Source organism: Camelus bactrianus, chromosome 33, assembly GCF_048773025.1.
Source record: "Camelus bactrianus isolate YW-2024 breed Bactrian camel chromosome 33, ASM4877302v1, whole genome shotgun sequence".
In the NCBI taxonomy this organism is placed as follows: domain Eukaryota; kingdom Metazoa; phylum Chordata; class Mammalia; order Artiodactyla; family Camelidae; genus Camelus; species Camelus bactrianus.
In genome coordinates, this window is record NC_133571.1 from 21,987,158 (window position 1) to 22,008,615 (window position 21,458).

At 43.2% G+C, this 21,458-nt stretch overlaps 1 long non-coding RNA gene across 3 annotated transcripts in view; it reads left to right on the forward strand.

The window, feature by feature from the left end:
* The window catches only part of LOC123617664 (uncharacterized), a 60,764-nt gene that overhangs the window by 23,983 nt on the left and 15,323 nt on the right, over nt 1–21,458 (forward strand). The window lies entirely within an intron of this gene.

Consider the following 21,458-nt stretch of genomic DNA (forward strand, 5'->3'; position numbering starts at 1 on the left):
TTTCCTACTATTTTGAGATGGCTTTTTGTTGTTTGGGTATTTCTTTGGTGGCTGTAAACCTTTGGGTGTTTTCTGGAGCTTCAATAAGGTTGATTCAGACAGTTTCTGCCTTTTTATTTTTTAATGTTTCTATGGGGGAGTGAAAGCTTAGAGCTTCCTACTCCATCATTTTGCTGGTGTCTTTTTCTTCAACATAGTTTTGCTTCACTTGGACTTTCACCGAAGGGCACCAGAGCACTTGGTATGTAACCTAAATGAAGTTGTGTGCCGTCCACAGAAAAATGGTTGTGTAAAGACAGTCTGAGCCACTGTATGGAAACTTGGGGTAGGAACTTGTTTGGAAAGTTGAAATCTTATAGATGAGGAATCCACTAGAATATTGGATGACAGTTGAGAACAGATAAACTTGTGAAAAGAAGTTCTGTCCAGGAAGTAAATTGCTCAGGGAGCTGGTGCTAGCTGACAGTATGGGACAGCTGCAGTTACAGGCTACAAATGGTTGGGTCTGATTTCTGGATGCATATTAATTCCAGCTCATGAAGGGTCTCAAGCAATGCCAAAGATGACCAAGTAGAAGAAAATGTGAAAATAATGAGATGGCTGGTTCTGGCACTAAATTAGAGCCTCCCTTCAGAGCTCAAAGAATCTGTCTAATTCAATTCATTCCTAATGGTAGCTGTCATATCAGCTTGTCCCAACCCTGACCATGGTTCACAGCTGTATCTCAGAAGTGACTTGGGAGATAAGCCTATGCTAACCTTTCTAGGGGCTATTTGCATTTAACAGAAGGCTATAGTTCAAGCTTAAAGAATACGTTTTTAATTGTGAAACTCTAAGTATTAGCTGTTCCATAGGAAAGACAATTTTTAAAGGACCTGGTTCTAACTCTGAATAGTTTTTAAGATATGCTCTACTCCAGATAGTATAAAGAGATTCCCAATTATAAAAGGACTTTAGAGAATCAAATTTCTACTCCCAATATGAAAAGCAGCTCTGGGGCAGATTTGAATGTGACATCACTGGATAATGAACTTTTACACCTCTCCAGCCAAAGACACCAAGAATAAAGCCGAGACCTTGACCATACTGAGAAGTTGGGCTGGGGAGATGTTCACCTTGCTACAGGGAAAGAAAGGCTGTTGAGGAGGAATAGAAGAGATCTAATTTAGGATCTTGACTATTTTAGAAGATAAGAAGCAGCCTCCAAACATTTATATGATCTTTCTTCCTAGTCATCATCAGAGAATCTCTGGGATACAGCACACCGAGTGGGGAGCTGCCAGTGCCAGAAGGGTGGGCCCTGGAAAGTGAGAGCCAAGAGTGGGAGACACGTAATAACTGTGATTGAATGTAATGTCTCCCTGCCTGTTTCTTCCCCTGCAATGTGGGCACAGTAACATCTACTGGAGAGGGTTACAGCTCCTTTTGTTGTAAGTTACAGGAAGCCATATTGAACCAGGTTAAGTGTTTTGGTTTTTTTCTCTTTTTTTCCCTTTAAAAGGAATTTGTAGGCTTTTGTTCCTGGATGTCCAGGGGCATTGGCGTTTGGGCAAGATTGGATCCAGAGACCCAAAGGATACCTTCAGAACTTTCCGGGTCTCTATTTCTTAGCTCTGCTTGTTTTTGTTTGACTTTATCCTCAGACACTTTTAGTTTATGTGTCAGTTAAGAAGATCTAAAAAACTTGTTCTCCCAGGTTAACAATTCCAACAGAAAATCTCATTCAGATATCACTTCCAGGGAAGATTATATTGCCTTGCTCAGGTCAGATGTCCAAACTCTAGCCAATTACTGTGTGTTGGGGTTTTGTTTCTTTTTTTTTTTTTTCAGAATTCTTTTTTTAAAAACACCTTTATTGTGGTATGGTCCCTGTACAGTGAACTACACATATTTCAGATGTACAATTTGATGAATTTTGATAGATGTATCTGTGTGTTGGGATTTTTTGATTGGCCATCCTAGGCCATATATATAACCCAGTTTGGCCAGTGTACCATAATTAACTGCCTCTCCAGGATCACATTGCATGAAGGGAGAATTCCCTAAAAGATTTGAAAGGCAGAGGATGGGAAAGTATGCTGGGCATAGAAATATTACAGCTATTTTAATCTACCAAACCTACCACTACAGGTTAAAGAATCAAATGAGCAGACATAGGGAATCTGTTTATAAACTATCATAATTATTAAAACATCATTCAAATAATGATAAATACCATGTTCATTAAAATAAATAAAGCTATATCATATAAAGATGGCTTTACAAATCAGTGGGAAAAGATGGACTATTCAACAACTGGTGTGAGGTAACTGGATAAGCATCTGGAAAAAAATGATAGTAGGAGCCTCACCTCCTACTGTACACTCGTATATACTCCAAATGGATTAAAGATTTAAATATAAAAATGAAACCATGAAAGTGTTAGAAGAAAATATGGTAAAACTCTCTTACAATCTTGGAATGGGTAAGGTCTTCCTAATCATTGTTCAAAATTCTGAAGTTATAAAGAATATGACTGATAAATAAAACTACATCAAAATCAAACACTTACATGATGAAAAACATCATTTGAAAAAGTAAAAAGGCGGGGGGTGGGAAGGGCTAAACTGGGAGTTCAAGTTTTGCAGATACTGACTGGTATATATAAAATAGATAAACAAGTTTATACTGTATAGCACAGGGCAATATATTCAATATCTTGTAGTAGTTCACAGTGAAAAAGAATATGAAAATGAATGTATGTATATTCATGTATGATTGAAGAATTGTGCTGTAAACTAGAAATTGACACAACATTGTACACTGACTATAATTCAGTAGAAAAAAAGACCCTCCCCCCTGCAAAAAAGTAAAAAGGCAAAAGACAAATAGAATAAAAGGCAGTGGTGTGCTGGAGGGGGCCTGCACTGGCTCACAGGAGCTGATTATCAAATTTTAGAAATTTTGCAAGCTTGCTATCAAACACAACCATTATTTAAAATTGAGTTATATAAACTTATAATTAAATAAAGAATGTTACAGTTGAAGGTAATATATACTCAAAAACTCACCACTCTAATTGTTTAACTACATTTTGCTATCATCCAGGCCCTTGGAATGATTTACATCTACTGTGTACGTGGAGCTATTACATAGTAGGCCAAACCTGCACATTTCTTCTCAAGTCCACATTTAGTGATGTCATGTTGGTAGCCTGAAGTTGGCTGTGGTGCGGATTATTACATCATGGAAACTGGCAAATGCTATAAAGCAGGATTTATTTTCCCCAGAGATTGTTACTAAACACTAACCAACACACCACTGGAAAAAAGTTTTTTAAACTCACATTGCAGAGAAAGGGCTAATCTCCCTATATATAATGTGCTGCTTCTAAGCAAAGTATAAAAAGACTATTAACCTAACAGAAAGGTCAGAAAGGTATGATGTGTCCATTCATAGAAATAAAGAGGTGCTCTGTGTCACAACAAGAGAAATGCAGATAAAAACCTTACAAGATATTATTTTTTATTATTATTATTTTTTAACTTACTAGATCAGCAAAACTCCGAGTTTGATAAAACTGTTGGCAAGGCTGTGGGGAAAGAGACTTTTTTTACATTGCTGATGAGAATATAAATTTATATAACCCCTTTGGAAAGCAATTAAGCTATATATATATATATATATATATATATATATATATATATATATATATATATAAAATTACTAATACATAAGCCGTTTGACCTAGCAGTCCTCTCCCTGGGAATTTATCCTATTATATAGTATAGAGTGCTTTTGTTTTTTAATAGCAAAAGATTGGAAACAACACAAATGTCCATCCACATGAGCTGGTTTAATAAATTGCAGGATATTCAAACAATAAAGAATTGACTGGAACTGTAAAAAAAAAAAATTGAAGACACCAAGTTGAATATGAAGACTCTCCAAGTTACATCTTTCCCTTCTATTTTATTGAGAAACAGCTGACATATAACACTGTATTAGTTTAAGGTGTACAACATAATGATTTGATGTACGCGTATACTGCAAAATGATCACCACAGTAGATTTAGTTAACATCCATCACTTCATATAGTTACAATTTTTTCTTGGGTTGGAAATTTTTAAGATATACTCTCTTAGCAACTTTCAGATTTACAGTACAGTATTATTAACTGTAGTCATCATGCTATACATTACATCTCCAGAACTTATTTATCTTGGAACTGGAATTCTGTACATTTTGGCCATCTTCTCCCAATTTCCCCAATTCCCTCCCCCCCAGCCTCTGGCAACCACCAACCTATTCTCTGTTTCTATGAATTTGATTTTTTTAGATTCCACATATAAATGAAATCATTCAGTGTTTGTCTTTTCTGTCTAACTCATTTCACTTAGCATGATGCCCTCAAGTTCCCTCCATGTTATCACAAGTGGCAGGATTTCCTTTTATATGGCAAAATAATATTCCTTTGTGTGTGTCCCCTATATATATATTTTTATATGTATATATAAAACATACATACTACATTTTCCTTATCCAACAAGTTATCTCCTATTGAGTAAAAAAAGCAAGGTTAATATCAGTTGTATGTTATCTTTGCATAATAAAATACAAATGTATTTGTATTTGATTTGCATAAACAAAGTCAGGAAGGAAAGTAATAAAAGTGGTTCTGGGATGAGGTTGCAGTGCAGGATGTGGGAACTGGACAGGCAGAGAATAGAGTGAAAACAAGATTTTGGGTTATTTTTTTACATCAAAATGAATGTTGAACTGTGTCAACATACTACCTTTTTACAAAATTAAGTGAAGAGAAACACATGAAAGCTTCATTAAAAGGCACTTTTCATTCAATAATAAGGTCCTAAGCACCCATCACATGTCAGGCACTGCTCTAGGAACTGCGCCCACGAGATGGAAGATGGACCGTGTAAGTTGTGAGTAAAGCTGAAGAGGCTGTGAGTGTCCTCGGTCCCATAAACCACTCTTCAGTTGCCGCATCTTCCATTATGTGCGTCCGACAGCTTCCTCTCACCCCATCTCGTCTCATGTCCATGTGCTCAGCATGGCAAAAATATGCCCCAGGCCACTCAGGTCTAGTGACAATCTAATGTTTATGTTCTTCTCTGCATATGTTTTCAAATCTTGGCCACCTTTCTTTTTGAATGTGTTGTTTCATGTTGTTGGTAGAATATGATATTCTAAGAGTTCAGGCCTTTAGTTTTGTAGACAGTGAACAAAACAGACAAAAATCCCAGGGAATTTAGGCTCCGGTGGTGATCAGGGAAAGGTCTCCTGAGGAGGGGATGTTGAGCAGGGACATGGAGGATAGGAGGGAGTGCGCCTGGTCAGTGTCTGGGGTTATGCTTGTAAGTTCATGGTAACTACTGTTTCTGCTGCCCTCAAGGAGACTGCAGAACATTACACATGCACGTGCATGCCACACACGCACGCACCCATATTTACCAGTACTTACGAGCATAATGACCCTGCCCAGCCACCTAAAGGCTGTGTCCTACTGATGGCATAATATCTGGTATTGACGATGGGTTTGAAATGGAGCAAACCTGTTTGTGTCTCTTGCTGTGGCCCTGGTGAGCAAGGACACAGTCGATATTTGCCAGGCCTCTGGCTCAGATTGAGGGGCAAACCTCTGGTTGTGAGGGTTTAATTCTCATTCCGAATGAAGCTAAGTGGTCCATAAAATTAAAGCCTCAACCTTTTAATATCTTATCTTACCAACCAGAGTAAATAGCACACTCAGAAAGAAAGACATCCAAGATGTGAAAACATATATCAGAGAACATACAGAGAAGAAAAAAACATTAAATTACTACTAGACCATAAGGGCCATGAGGAATATTTTTGCCATGTTGAGGTCATAGATATGGAACTGGATTGGATGAGTGACAGCTGCTGGGTGGGCTCGATGTCGGGTGACACTTGAAGAGTGGTTCATGTGGCAGGTTGGAAGGTACAAGTGCTCCAGCTTCAGATCACAGCCTGCATCATCTTGTGCCTGTTTCCTGCCCGCCCCACCCCAGTACCTGTGCTCTCTTTTATCCCAGCTCCTAGTGCATTTCCCCCCTATTTTGTAATTGTTTCCTAAATGGGGAGATCCTTAGGGGGAAGTACTGAACATATTTCCTTCCATCCCCAGCACCTAGCACAGCCAGCCTGACATTTAGAAGCTGTTAGTCAGTGTCTGTTGAAAGACTGGTAGAGGCATGCACTGTGAAGCAAGAAACTGGCTAACACTGTTGATATCACTTTGCTTTGCGGGGATTTGGAGCCCAAAGGCTTTATTTTCCAGTCGGGTGGGCTGACGGACTGCTGGGTGTTTTTGGTAACTGTTGAGATTTCCTGCGCCCAGTTAGCCTGCACTCTGCGTGCACACATGAAGCAGCTGGCCCAGCACAGCCGACTGTGACAGTTCTCAGGTCCCTGCCAGCCGGTCAGGCTCTCCCATCAGTCTGTCCCACAGACTCCCACACCCTGTGATCCAACAGTAATTCAAGCCTCTTCCACAGGTTTCTCTGATCTGCCACTCTGTGTTCTCCTCACCTCTGTCCCTTGCTGTCTGAGCTGCTCAGTCTTCGGCAGCCATGCGGGACAAAAGCAAAAGTGAGTTCATCCACAGAGCATGCTCTCTGGCAGCCAAGTCCCCCAGGTCTGAATAAAATGACCCAATCTATTTGGCATTCACTGGGCAGTCACACAGGGACATGTCCATTCTGGGATGTCCCTCAGCAGGACAGATGCTGCCTCAGCCAGACTGGACAAGAGTCCTTGAATGCAGTTCCTGGTTGGAGGTATGGGAGGTCAAAGCCCCCCCTCCCCTCACCCCCACCCCTCACTCTACTAACACTGGTTTTGCCTTAACAATGAATTCCCAACGTGAATTTCGATTCCCAACTTCATGTGGTTTCTTTCCAAATAGAAATCCTTCACCTGGTCTATAGCTGCAAGTTTAAAAGACTCAAAATTGCAGCTTTCATAGACAATGGACTATTTTATTTCTAGGGGGTAAAGAATTGGCACTGGCTAATGAGTTATATTCCAATGTACAATGCCCTCTGATTGTGTATTATATATTAGCACTCTGGACTTGAAAGAGACAATTGTGTAATGTTTGCCGATTAATTGAGAATAATCATCTCAGCTGCACGGTACTGCATACCAGCCAAGCTCGTCATTCTCATACCCAACAGCTTTTAATTGTTGTGTCGCCCTTTAACGGCAACCTTTCTCAGAGTTTGGAGAACAAAAACAGAGACCTACCTAAATATCAGCTCCTTCCCACCCTGAGAGAAAAGAATCCATTTAGATGGAAAGGATTTGAGCTTTCTAATCCCCAGAGAGTGATCATGCCTTAGCAATTTCCATTATCCATCAAGTCTAAATGTTAAGGCCGTGGGGTTGCTTGTTCCTAATAAAGTTAGGAAATGTATCAGACAAGAAAGGGGCTTACATGATTACACAGTAAATTGGAGACTAAAATAGAAGAAATGCTTAAAAAATCATTGTCGAGATCTTCTTGAATGCAAGTAACAGAAAATTTAACTCAAACTATCTTAGGTAAAGAATTTTATTGGCTCACATAGCTGAAAAAAGTCCCAGGATGGAGCTGCTTCAATGTGCCCAGATTCCAGGGCTCAAAAATATCTTCGAGCTTTGGCCTCATGCTCCCCACAGCTCTCGGCTACAATTGTGTTCTCAGGTGGGCCCTCCCTTCCTCTGGCAGGACAGCAGCTGGCAGCTCAGCTCCAGGCTCCTGGCTCTAATCAGAGTCCGAGATTGAATTTCACTGGACCAGCTTGGGTCATGCCTCTCATTCAGAACCAATCGTGATGGCCATGGGGAATGGAGTATGCTGATTGGCCAGGCCTTGATCACGCTCAGCCCTGGAGATGAAGGGCAGGGTCAGATCCATCAACCTGAACCATAAGAACTAGCACTAGAAGGTAGTGGTGATTCTCCGAGATAAAACAGTCTGGGTTTCCAGAGAAATGGGACTTGAATGCTGAACAAACAGGAAAAACTGATGCACCGTCCCTTCATCTTAACCTCAGGAATGAATGTCTTTGTAGGTTGGAAATTTAAGCCTCACATCTTCTCCCAGAACCCTGTCTGTGATAAAAGTGACCATTTACCATGTGCTGGGTGTTGTGCGGACTGTTTTACGTGAGAGTGTATCCTCTCATCTAACGCTTACACTACCCTACAGGGAGGTACGACTAACCCCCCTTTCTAAATAAGGGCATGGAGGCACAGGGAGAGTAAATGGGATGCCCTCAGCCCCACAACCATTAAAGAGTCAGTCATTACTCAGCTCTGGCCTAACTCCAGAGCGCATGCTTATTCTCCTTCTGTGTGTTTCCCAAACCTGCCCATTTACAAGACTTTCTGGAGTGGTTATTACAATAAAAACGTAGGTTCTCAGGCCCCTCTCCCCATCCACAGAGGTTCTGATTCAAAAAGTCTGGGCTAAAGTGTGGGAGTCTCTTTTGTTAACAGGTGTGCTCAGGGATTCTTATGATCAGACTAGTTTGAAAGCGCACGATGTCATCCTGCCTCCTGTGGGTTAAACCTGCCGCGGCCGCTGCCCAGTGCCAGCCCTCTTCCTGCGTCTCCTTCCTCCGAAGAGGCTCTGCCAGGACTGCTCTAGCTGAGGGTCCTGATCAGCCCACCCTCTGGCTCAGTGGTCTCCAAAGGTGGGGTGCGCTAGAGGTTCCACTGGTGTATGTGGAGGCAATATTTCCCCTTCAATTTCTATTTAATTTCTATTTAAAAAGAAAAAGAAAAGAAATCCAGCTTTACTAAAATTTGACATCCAAATTGACAATGACATTCTCCCTCAACTGTGAGCCCCCGGCCATCTGTGTTTCCTGAGGTGTCCTGAGAGGACAGTGAAGTTCCTGTTGTGCATGGGGACAGTGGTACCCCACCCTTGGTTAACTTCCAGGCAACTGGGACCTTATCTGTACCTGAGTGGAATTACAGATTATATTATTCTGTCCCCTAAACTCACCTCCAAATCAGGCTCATATTGTTTTGGAGACAAGTTTCACAAAGTCATCAACAAATATACAATCCTTATATTGTACCTGCTTCAGATGACAAAAAAGGGGGAAGGCTACCCAGATCTTTTTATGAAGTTAGTATAAATTTGATACCAAAGCTGATGAGGACGAAACAAGAAAATTATCTCTTAACCACACTTAAGAATGTTGGTGCAAGATTCCTAAATAAAATATTAGCAAATTTAATTCAGCAGTGTAATGAAGATAATAGGTATCTGAGACTTCAGATGAATAGGTCGCATGGGGTACAGTCACGCAGTGTCATTATTTTCCTCTTGCTGTTGCCCTCGCGAGCTGAATTGTGGAGTTAATTCTTTCTTGCTCCTGAACAAATAAAGAATCATTCAATTTTTTGGCCACTCCGTAAAAAGTCTTTTGATCATGAAAAACAGTCTCAGTTTATGAATTAAGATGTCTAATCTCAGGTAGTAGTCAAAGTTTCCAGCATTACAAAGTTAAAGCTTATCCTCATCCCAGCCTGAATCTGCAGCAGGTGGAACCTTGCAGTGGGAACAGATAGCATGGCATGTGTCTCATCTGTGTCCTCAACTGGGTTTTCTGTTCCTCCCTGTGCGCTCATTAGGTGGTCTCTGGTTCCTCTAGTTCCTGGTTGAAGCAGGGGAAAGGAGGGAAGCAATAGGAAAGGTCCTACTTGTCCAGCACTGTTATGAGCTGGTATCAGAATACCCTGGACTGGGCAGAAGTTTAAAGCTGGTTTTTTCTGTTATGGAGGTTTCCTGTGGGCTTTCTTGGAGACCACCTATTTCTGGGAATCTCTCATCTGCAATTTCATTCATGTGGGAGAATGCATCTTTTCCACCTGGTTACTTGGATTCCTCTCATAGCAACTTTAGTTCTTTATAGTAAGAAGCTGGACCTCTTACGTGGACCTAAGATGATCCCACAAAGGCAAATACTCTCTTCTTATGGCCCACGGGAAACATCTCCATACTTTGCTCTGAAAATGCTGGGAACGTGGGATCTCCCTCATGCCTCCCTTTGCTCTGCCATCAGAGCAGCCACCAGCCAGTCCGGATTTCTCATCATTTTAAATCGTCGTTCGGATCTCTCAGGTGTTAGACACAGTCTGCACTGTCCTTTAAGCTCTAGGAGACTTTGTGGAGGAGCCGAGGGCCAAGAACTCGGATTCCGTTTTTTAAAAAAAGAGAGAGGTGGGACTTGTTCTATGAGGTATGAAGACTTACTTTTAAATAAACCTTAGAAACTAGGACAGAGTGGCATGGTGCAAGAATTGGAAAATAAACCAATGAAACAGGATAGGAAGCCCAGAAACACACTCACACATATCTGGACATGATATATGGTACAGGTAGGAGCATTAAAAAATGGGAAAACAATGACTGTTCAACCGATGGTGCTTGGAAAATTGACTATCTGTATGAAAAACACAAAATTAGGTCCCTCTCTTACATCACAGGTGGATTTAAATCCAAATTAAAGAAAATGAAATTTTAGAAGAAACTATAGGTCTTTGTGTACAGAAAGACTTCTTATCATTTACACCAAAATCTCAAACTGTATAGGAAAAAGTAAGGATAAATTTTTTTATTACATGATGTTAGTATTAAACTTTCTGGAGTAACAAAAAAGACCAAAAACAAACTAAAAAAGACAAATTGCAGACATTTGGGAAAAGGTATTTAAAATGCGAAGTCTGACAAGGAAATAGCATCCAGTGTATAGGAAGAACCCCTAGAAACCAGTAACGATGATGAGGAGGAGGAGGACAGCCGGGCACTGTCCTAAGCACTTGACATGTATTAACTCGTTTAATCTTCACTATATCCCTATGACATAGGTGTTTATCATACCCCCTTTACAGGTGAAGAAACAGGCACAGAAAGGGTTAAATGGCAGGCTGGATGTCATTTACAGTTAAGCAGTGGAGCTGACTTTGTGCCTAGGAGTCTGGCTCCAGTTCCTCTGGTCTTAACCACTATGTTGTCAGACTCAATAGAAACATCAACCCAAGGACCAGCACACACACAAGAAGAATCTCAGCCTCACCAGCAGTCAGAGAAGCACAGGTTAAAATGCACGGAGAAATCACCCGACAAGTTAAAAGGTCTGATAATACCAAGTTTGAGTGAGGACGTGGGAAGAAAATGGGAACTTTTGTACACTGCTGGTGGAAGTATAAATTTGCACAACCATTTTGGAGAGCAATTTGGGAATATCCAGTAAATCTGAAGGTGCTCATACTCTGACCGAGTAGTTTCACATCTAGAAATATACGCTAGGGAGATCCTCATGTTGTGCACAGTGAGGTGTGCTCAAGAATATTCATTGCAGTGTTGCTTGTCGTAGCAAAATGTGAAAACCAAAGAATTCATTAACAGGAAAAACATTGTGGTATACTTATTCCATGAAATAACATGCAGCGGTTAATACGAACCACCACTACATCTACCAAATATAAAAAATACACTATTGTGTGGAAAAAGACTTGTTGAAATAAGATACATATCGTGCAATACCATTCTATAAGACTTAAAATATATGCAAAATAATGTCATTTAATGTGCATGTATACAGAATATGTAGTAAAAGAATAAAAACTTCAAACAAGAGTGATAACATGTTCATGGTAGTATTTATCTCCAACAGAAAAAGAAGAGCAGTGAGATCCCAGAAATGTCCACACAGGAAGTCTCAATTATGTTTGCAATGCTTAATTTAAAAAAAGTCCTGAAGTGGGTCTCTGAATACCATTTCCCAGGTCTGGGGCAAGAAATCTGCACAATGAGCCATGAACAACTTGTGTAAGGAAGCTCTCCCAGACTATTTGAGGTCCTGTCAAAACAAAACAGGAACTACTTTGAAGGTAGGGCAATTTCTGCATCAAAAAGAATAATAACTACAATGGATTAAAACCTGTCAAATACATAAAAGTCATGAGTTCATAATGAAACAAACAGACAAACCCCCCCCCCCCCGACAACCTAATAGCTTGCCATTGGAAGTTGCTAGGGTAATAATTTATTATCCTGAAAATGAATAAATAATGAGAAAGTATTTATTTTATCTTTCCTATGCCAGCTGTATTTTGGGGTAAATGAATCTTTGATAAAAGTAGGCGCTATAATAGAAGAATTCCAACTAATAAATGCAGAAGGAATGCTACAATTTTCAAAAAACACACCATTTTCAACCTGTAAAGAAAGAATTGACCTAGGCAACATTCATTAATGAGGCTAAAACTATTTGCTGAAGTGTCAGCGGGAAACATTATAAAGGAAGGGCCAGGCTGATGCCACCTACACCCTGTGATCAGTCTTAGCCTCTGTAAAAGTGGGACAACACAAACATTCTGTGAGGTGATGCAACAGGAAGTATCTCTTACAATGTTTCTTGCTGAAAACATTGAACTTGATTTTAATCAAGTCGTTAAAACTGCTGTTAGTTTATTGGAAATATGAAAGGTAGAAGAACTACTTAAATGACAAAGATACAACTGGCTAAATCCAAAAGGTGGGACATCCTGTAAAAGAAATGACCCAGATTCTCCAACAAATACGCGTTATGCTATAACAAAAAGGGTGTTAGAGAAAAAGGGAGGGTGAGTTATTATCGGATAAAATAGACTGAGAACAGCTAACAGCCACATGCATCGTGCGGCCCTTGTTTGGATCCCAATTCAAACAAATGGACGATAAAAGGACTGGGAAAACCAAGGAAATATGCATAGGGATTGGGAGGAGAGGACATTAAGGAATTAGTTATTTTTGATAAGTGTGATGAAGGCATGGTGATTATGTTTAAAAATGTCCTCAACATCAAGATAAGGACACTTTAGAATAGTGTAAACATGGTGAAAGGCCTTTTACCCCAGCCCTTCAAGGAACCTTAAGGAACTACAGGAGCCCGTCAGATACGACGTGGGAGTCTAAGAAGAGACCGGATACAATCTGAGCAGAGCAGGTTCCCGCCCCCTGGCGAGGAGTGGCAGAGCGCCACTCCAGTGCTTCCAGCCGCGTGGCCCCTCAGCCCAGAGTGGGGCACCAGCGGGGTCCCTGGCCAGGGGAATGGCGCGGTGTCCGGCTGATACTGGACGAGTCGGGAGAGGAAGGCTCTTACTCCCTGTGAGAACTGAGCCTTGAAATGACTGTCGGGGTTCTCATTCCAGGCTGAAGTGGCTTGAAGACATTTGGCCAACGCTCAGAGTGTGGATTTGGTATTTTACATACAAGCACGGCAGTCCCAGTCCAGGAAAACCCACTTTGCAGTTGGGGAAATAGAGGCACAAGACATTTTAGCATTTTATCTCTTAGAAAGGCCAGGTGAGAACTACCTTCTGATTCCAGGCTGCACCTCTACCCCCACCAGCCTGTACATTTTTCTGATTTTCTGCACACCTTTGTCTAACATGCGGAAAGACTGTCAAAAGAGTTGCAGGCCTCAGCCCAAAGGGCATTAATAGTTACTATCGTCTTTCTGAGCTTCTATCAGGAACTGCTGTTCACAAACCAAACTGTGAAAACGTTTGCCAGAGATGCTCGGGCGCGACTTAACTTTTCCTGCTCTAGCACAGTCAGCCTCTTTAGTCGTCTTCATGCTTCTTGGAGCCTGGGGCCTCTCCCAAGCCAGGTTCCCTTTGTCCCTCGAAGCTGGTACTCCCCCTTCTGGTTTGATGCCTGCTTCCCGGTGGAACCCAGGGTGTTGGAATGTTCTGTGGCTGTTTGCCAGCAGCCAGAAGACTAAGCTTGCCCTGAGAATTTCATTCGTGGGCTCTGAACCAAGTCCAGGGAGCCGTCTACCAACAAGTTCGTGGTGGTGTTGCGGCCAGGGAGCCGGGAACACTTGCAGACAGCTATCTTCCTGGCCCTGCCTGCTGACGGAGGCACCTGTGGTTGATTGATTTCTCATCTTCTGCCCAATTAGGCTGTTTCCTTTGATAAAAGTTCCCTCCTTATCATGTCCATAGACTCTAATCTGGGAATTACTTTTGATCTTAGAAGTCTTTTGATTTTTGGATCAATTTAGATCATGTCTGCCTTGTTTATAATGAGTAGGACATCTTCCTATTATAAGTAAGTGTTCATCTGTTCCCTCTATGAAGGCATAGGACTAAAAAGGGGTGAATGAGAAGGAAATAAAAAGAACCAGGGTATCTTTTCTGGTCTTCTTGAAGATAATCCCATGATATATGTGCCAGATATTAAATAGAGACTAGTATTGACCAGAAGGTACAGAATAAAGAGCACTGCATTGGGCAGTGTGATTTCCATAAGGCATTTAGTCTACATAAGCCTTAGTTGCTTTGTCTGTAAAATGAGGCTAATAATAGCTGATTATTAATAATAGCTAATACAGTAAAGGTAAGAGATTCAACCTGATAAATATCTGGAGTGACTTTCCTTTTCCTTAAATCTGGGAAATACTGACAATCCACCCCATTCATTCAGTTATTTATATTGCTTTATATCCTCATTCATTCATACATTCCTTCACTGAACAAATATTCTTTGAGGACATATTATATGAAATTAACAATGCACGATACTGTGGGAGATAAGATAAAAGTTTATGTCCTCAGGAATTTCCATTTTAATTGGAGAGCAAAGACACGCATGGAAAACTGTAACACAGAGTGTGCTAAATATAGTAAGAAAGGTGCTAAGTGCTCTGAGAGTTCAGAAAAAGAGAAATTGCTTCCAGGAAGAGATTTCAGGGAAGACTCAGAAGGATGAAGTGGTTAAACTGAGTTTTGAAGCATAAATAAAATTTGGATAGGCAGACATGGGGGAGACTATTCCACAGGCCCAGCAAAGGCCTGAGCAGAGATCTGGGGGAGGGAGCTTATGGGATATGCTGGGGAAACTATAATCACCTAGGAAAAAAGTTGAAAATGGTTAAAGATATTTGAGTGAATGACCAACTAGAAGACAACGGCCACAGCTCAAGGGACAGTTAGTGAGCATTTAACTCACGGGGTCAGAGAGCAAAGGAGACGAGAGGACTGGCTGGCATGATTGTGGGGATGGAAGGAAGGGGCAGAGGTGTCGGGGCTGGAGGGAAGGGTCCTTATGTTTGCTTCTTACCCTCAACGTTGGTGGTCACTCCCCCAAACCTGACTGTCCCTCTGCTTTTTTACTCGAATAGTGCTGGCTTTAATACCCAGCGATCTGTTCAGAGGAAGTCAGAGTTTGGACAAATAGTGACACTACTAGCACTGTGACCTTCACCTTGCGAGGGTGTTTGTGCTTTCCTTACGCCAGCCACTTGGCTCTACAAGTCAGTGACGGAGTCAGCAACATGTATGGGGGCCTCGTGCCTCCACCGCCCCTCCCCACCCGGTTCACGTGCTCGCGAGCTGTCCCTTGAACTGTGGCGGTTGTCTCCTAACTGGTCTCCCACTCAGAAATCTTCGACGGTTTCCGTTTTTTTTTTTTTTTCTAGGTGATTTGTAGTTTCCCAACTACACAAAATATGTTGGTATATATTTTCAGTAAGAGTTTATTGAATATCTCTGGTGTTTAAGGTGATGTAGGGGATAAGGCAGATTATATCTCGCCCAGGGGAGTTTACAAACTAGTCAGGGAAAAAGATGTGTATGTAAATAATTAGCTAAAAAACGAGATACTTGAGAAGTGCCGTGAGATTAGCACAAGTTTAGAAGAGGCAGTCCTAGGAACCAGGGAGAGCATTAGGAAGGAGGTGGCCAATAAAATATGGGTAGGTCTATAAATGCTCAGGAGTGGAGAATTTGAGAGGCATGGGAGGCTGGTGTTTGGAACTGAAAGTCCACCAAGTAGTGGATTTTGTCCGGGGACGCCGCCTACTGGTTGTATGTCTAGGAACCATTTCGCACACAACCAACGGTGTTGACTTCTGCAATCTGCTTTCCTTTGGGTTGAAACTGGGTTAGTCTCTGTTGTAGGATATGCCTGAGGCATCAGGGAGTGAAGTCTGTGTAACCGCATGGTCTCCCGATGCAAGGATTTCAACATGACAGGAGTTTGACAGTGAAACTGATGGAAATGGGACAGGTGGTACCCCCAGTGCCCTTCAGCCTGCCTTCCTGTCCTTCAAAACTGGTGTGGTTTGTGCAAAATCCCACCTACTGCTTTTACCAGCACCAGCTTTCCACACTCTGAGGATGGATTTCTCTTTGTGGTCACTGTGTGGTTTCTCTACTGGATTCCTTTTTGTGGTTGGAGGTCAAACCCTTTCTTGCCTGCTGCTTCCAGGAATGCGTGGTATATGTCTCAGCGTGCTACATGAGAGGGTTTTATTTTACCTCCCTTGAATGGAATGGCAGTCATCCAGCAAGCCTGGGCGCACGTATAAATAGAGGGACACGTAAGCCCGCATTTCACATCCAGAACATAAACCAGCCACCGCTGCGTGCTACAACGTCATGTTTTGATGAAAGGCTGCTGACAGCCCCACGGACCATGCCGTGGGGCCCAGCAAACCACCTAATCCCACTGCTTTATCCCAGGCATAGAGGGGGCAGATTTCCTTGCCAGGAACAATGTCTTTGCAGCCGCCAGCAGCTCTGAGTTTCTCTGGCTTTTCCTGCTTCAGCTGCCCGTGACCGGTGACCCTCAGGGGGCCTGGGTGAACATGGAAGACTAAAACGTACAGCTAATCCTCCCAGTTTTTTTTTTTTTTTTAAGGCAGAAAATTTAGACTCACTCGCCTGTGAATCTTTGACTATTGAGCTCACCTCAGAAGGGCCCGTTGAAAGTTCAGCACTTCCGTGTCCCCGGCCCAGCTTTCCACAGTGTACCTCAGGGCAGGGTCACATCTCAGACTCTGTAGGTTAGGTGAGAATTCCTGCCTTTCAGATTCTTTACATTCTGGTCAACAAACTACCTTTCCCTCCTGTATCCACTGCATCCTCACTGGGCTTCTGTTTAAGAGTATCGGGCTACTTCCTGTTTTCAAGGCTACTTATGCCCCTGTGCCATCATTGTAGTGGTCCCCACCCCTAGAGTAAATAGTTCCCTTCTCTCTGCCTGTGGAAAACTTTCTATCCAGCAGGGCTGAGTTTCACTCCAGGGCCCCCATGACTACTCCTGTCCACAGGTGTCTTTCTCTCCCTCGCACGCACCGTTTCTTCTGTCTACTCGATGAGTCATTCTGTTACTTGTGATAGATTCTTTGTAATCTTATATACCGATTGGAATTGGCCTACTTCACACTGGAATTCTAGATTCTAGTCTCCTCTAGAATGGAAGCCTCATGAGGTCAGGGGTCATGCGTTACCTGCCTTGTAGCTCCTGTGTTAAGTGCTACATAGAGAGGGGCCAGGAAGTGCTTGTTGACTGAATGAATAATAATCCTCTCTGGAAAAAGCAGGGCTTTGGCAGTGTCTGTGAGTGCCTCCAGCGACCTTTCGAGGACATTCTCTGCCTAAGCGGTGGAAAATTGGAATATGAGGTAATGGTTAACGTTGTCCTCAGGTCCAGAAGGGAGCTCAGAGACTGTCCTCCACTGAAGTGCCCTGGAGCCATCTAGAACGTCAGCTTGACTCAACTTCCAGGCAGGGTTGCCTCCACAGTTTTAGGTTTCTTGGGGTTCTATGCTATGCACTCAGAAGGCCTGATTGTTAAAACTCATCTCTCAGCAGCCTTCACGTTCTTATTCAATACGTGCTTGATGATTGGAGTTAAGCTAGGAATAGCGGTCTAACCTGCTGCTAGATACTGTGGAGAATTCGTCTGGGATGTTTGTGTCGCATGTAAGTCCTTCACATACAACGTTGGTGTTTTGAACAGTGCCTGTGGAATTCCGTAAGTACTGAAATATATAGCCAGTGATTGTGAGACTTCTCTTTAAACAGGAGATTGGACTTTTGTGAACTTCTAAATATAATTTGTAGCTAAATCTGATCGATGAAATGGAGACTCAAATATGGTAATATTTTGGCACAAAATAAGGAATACGAAAAAATTAGGGAAAAAACCCCCATGATATTTGCATGTAGCTTATAAAAGGGCTTTGAAGGTAATTCCAAAAGTGAACTTTCAGAAACATATTAAATTATAGAAGCATTACTGTGCTAAGAATGGCTTCCACTTCTTGAGCATTTGCTGTCTGTCATTAAGTACTTGATATTCAAAATGTCATGTAGTCTCAAAAGTGACCTGGTGAAGAGGGATTTTATTAGCTCTGTTTTAGAGACCTGGAAATTAAAGGTTAAAATGGTTAATCTGGATTTGAACTCAGGTCTGTCAGACTCCAAAGTCCATGTGCCATTGTGATGACCACCTTAATGGACGGACACTGATTGGATATGCGCAACTTCTCATGTCTAAGGTTACTTAGGGATGTTCATGGCACAACTCCGGGTTCAGCACTTGTCCCCTGCTCATAGCATATTTGAATAGTTTTTATGACAAATGTCTAGCAGATGGCAGTAAGGTGTCCTGAGCAAGGTGGGTGAAGAGTGGTTCCTAATTCACAGTTGCACAAAAATTGTTCTCAGCGCTCTGTGGTCATGTGTAGAAGGCAGGGTCCCTAAACTGGAGAAGTTAAGAGTCTCGAGCAACTTCAAGATGAGCCATCTGGGAACTGACAAGTGAGAGTTCTTGTTACTTAGGCTCCGAAGTAGTATCTCACTTGCCTTTTACCGTGGTCCTGCTTTTCTTCTGCCTTTGGAATGAACTGTATTCTTCTAATCTTCATAATTATTAACTGAATTTAATGGGACAAGCAGTGCGTTGAGAATCTCCTATGTGGAAGACACTATGAGAGTCCCTTGGCAGGAGGAATGAGGATGGGGAGCGGTGGGCATGGAGTGACCTGGTGGAGGTGGGAACTTGAGACAAGATGCAGGAATGAGTATGTGGCTTGATCTCACTTTGTAAACCGCAGGGGGACTGAGCCATCGGATGGTACGTAGGCACTATAACGGTAGGGGAGGGAGGAGGCCAGACCCACAACCCTTTGGGAACACGGGGGAGAGAGAGGTTTCCTCTGTCTGGGAGGGCTGGAGAAGCCTTCCTGAAGGGTGGGACACTTGAGCTCACTCTTGAAGGATGGGCAGGCCCCTGACAAATGGGGAAGGAAGCATTAGGGTCAGGAAGACACGAGATAAAAGTGATCCAACTGCCGAAGTGAGAGTGAGGTGCGTGTACACGTGTTGGGTCAAGTAGGGATTATGGCAGGAAACATAAAGGCACCGGGGAGTCACTGAAGAATTCTGAGCACTGAAGATCTTTTGATCTTCTGACTTTCCAGAGACGGCTCCTCTGCTTGTAGTTATGGGCAGTGTCGGCTGTGTTGTGCGGCATGAGATTCCACTTTTACCCTTTCTTTCTGGGGAGCTGTCTCAAGGAAAAGGACCTTGTTCTTTTGTTTCCTTTCATCCAGGTTTGATATCCTGTTTGTCATTTCCTCTCCCTTTCCTTTGATGCTTTTGGCAAGGGAAGTCATATCGTGGGTTCTTCCTGTGACATCCGGGTCAGGTATATGACCCGTGTTACCTCAGGACTATTCTTTTCGGTGAGTTAGATGGGTCAGAGAGTAAATTGTCATTCCTGTCCACGGGTTGAAACCTCCAGAAAGGTTAGGATTAAAAATGCTAGAGAAAGAAGCATGCAGACAAAAAGGCGGGACACGCATCCAAGCACAGGACAGCGTGCCATGGACTGAGCGCGGTCTCAGAATAGAAGGTGCTTCTCTTGGGATTCACACTGCAGGCCTTGGCAGGCAGCCCGCCCTGATCACCATTAATTTTCAGACTTCAGAATTGGGCACTGCACCTTGGTGTTAAGCTGTTAACCTCCACTATCAAGGCCACAGCTGCCGGGAAGAATTCCTCTTTCAAGCTGTGGCCTTCATCTGGACACGCCACAAAGGGTAAATGTTCCTAAATCCAGTCCCATGATTCTGAGATTCTGTCTATACCCAGGCAGTTCCCACTCGTTTACTGCAGGACACACACACAGCAGAGCTGTCCTGGAGTGGATCGGGGCACCGCAGCTGTAGAGAGAGAGAAGAGGGTCCGGGAGAGTGCGCGCGCGTGTGCACCTATGCACAGAGGTGTGTAGTCCTCTCAGTGCATATCGGACGCATAGGATGGGAACTCCCTTCCCGGCCGACCTTTTTTTCCTTCTGCTTTCTGAAAGAATAAAATTGGAAACAGTGTGGATACTTTGAGGAAATTAATGATATTTCTAGAGCCTAGCTTTTCACAGTATAAGTCTGCTCTAGGTCTAGAGACAGATTACAGTTTCCAGATTCAAAAGGTCTTTTCCTTGCTGTGTGCTGTGAAGCTACACCCAGGCCATCAGCAGAGGGCTCCCTCAACCTTACAAGCTGGTACTGATGCTTGGAAGGCTGAGCCGTGCAAATGAGAGAAGAAATGCAGATCTGATTGTGCGTTTAAAATCCAATGCCCCGAAGTACTTTTGGAAAGGAGAAACCCTAACCCATCCTGAAAGCAGACTTCAGCAAGAAGGCATTTGCTGGCGTTTACAGTAGGTGACACTGTTTAAATTCCTGGATCAAGGTCCGCGTAATGTTTATGCTCAGAGTAACACATAGCTAAGTCATCCTTCAGAGAGAGTAGCAAGCAGGACCACTCTCTGACCAGTGCTTTCGTTGCTTCTGGACTGGTGGCTGGATGATTCCTAAATATTGAATCCCGACACGCCAGTCGCCCTCCATCCCAGGTCCAGACCAAAGCTCCGCAGACGCCAGATCCCCATGTGGCATTTGCCCCAAATCATGCCGGCTGAACTCGCAGTGCCTGGCTGATAAAGTGCTGTGTCAGGGGAGCTAACGGCCACTATGTGTTAGGGCCCCTGGAGCCGGCCAGCTGCTCTCAGGATGGAAGAGGCTGCATGGTGAAAATGGAATCAGGAAGAGGAAACTGGTCACTGCCAAAACAGCAGCCACCTGAGGCTGCCGTCTCTTGGGAGTGTTCTGATTGTCCACCTGAAGCACAGCGCGCTAGGCTCTGGGAGCAGGTATTAGTTAAAAGCAGGGTGCTCTCTTCCGCAGGATTTGCTAGACAACCTCTGTCCAGGTCTTACCTTCTGACTCCTTTGTTCTTAGCTCTAGGCGGATAGTCCTCTGAGACATGTTACACTGAGTGATGACGCTGACTCAAACAGTCAGGTAGACTTCTCTGCGGACACTGCAGGAGAATGCCCCAGATTCCTCGATTACGTCTGGGAGACATCTTGGTCTTATATTCGGGGGTGATGGGGTCACACCTAGTCAGTGGCTGAGGTTTATTAATCTTTTCAAATTCCAGGGAAGAGGAGGCACCATCCTGTGAGCAAAATCTGCCTCCCACCTGCCTCCTGTAAAGAGGCACCAAACAGAGGAGCCGGGGCAGACGGCCACGGGCAGCCGGGAGCGCAGAGCGCTGAGGGGACTTGGGGGGTGTGGGCCTTGTGAGCTCAGGG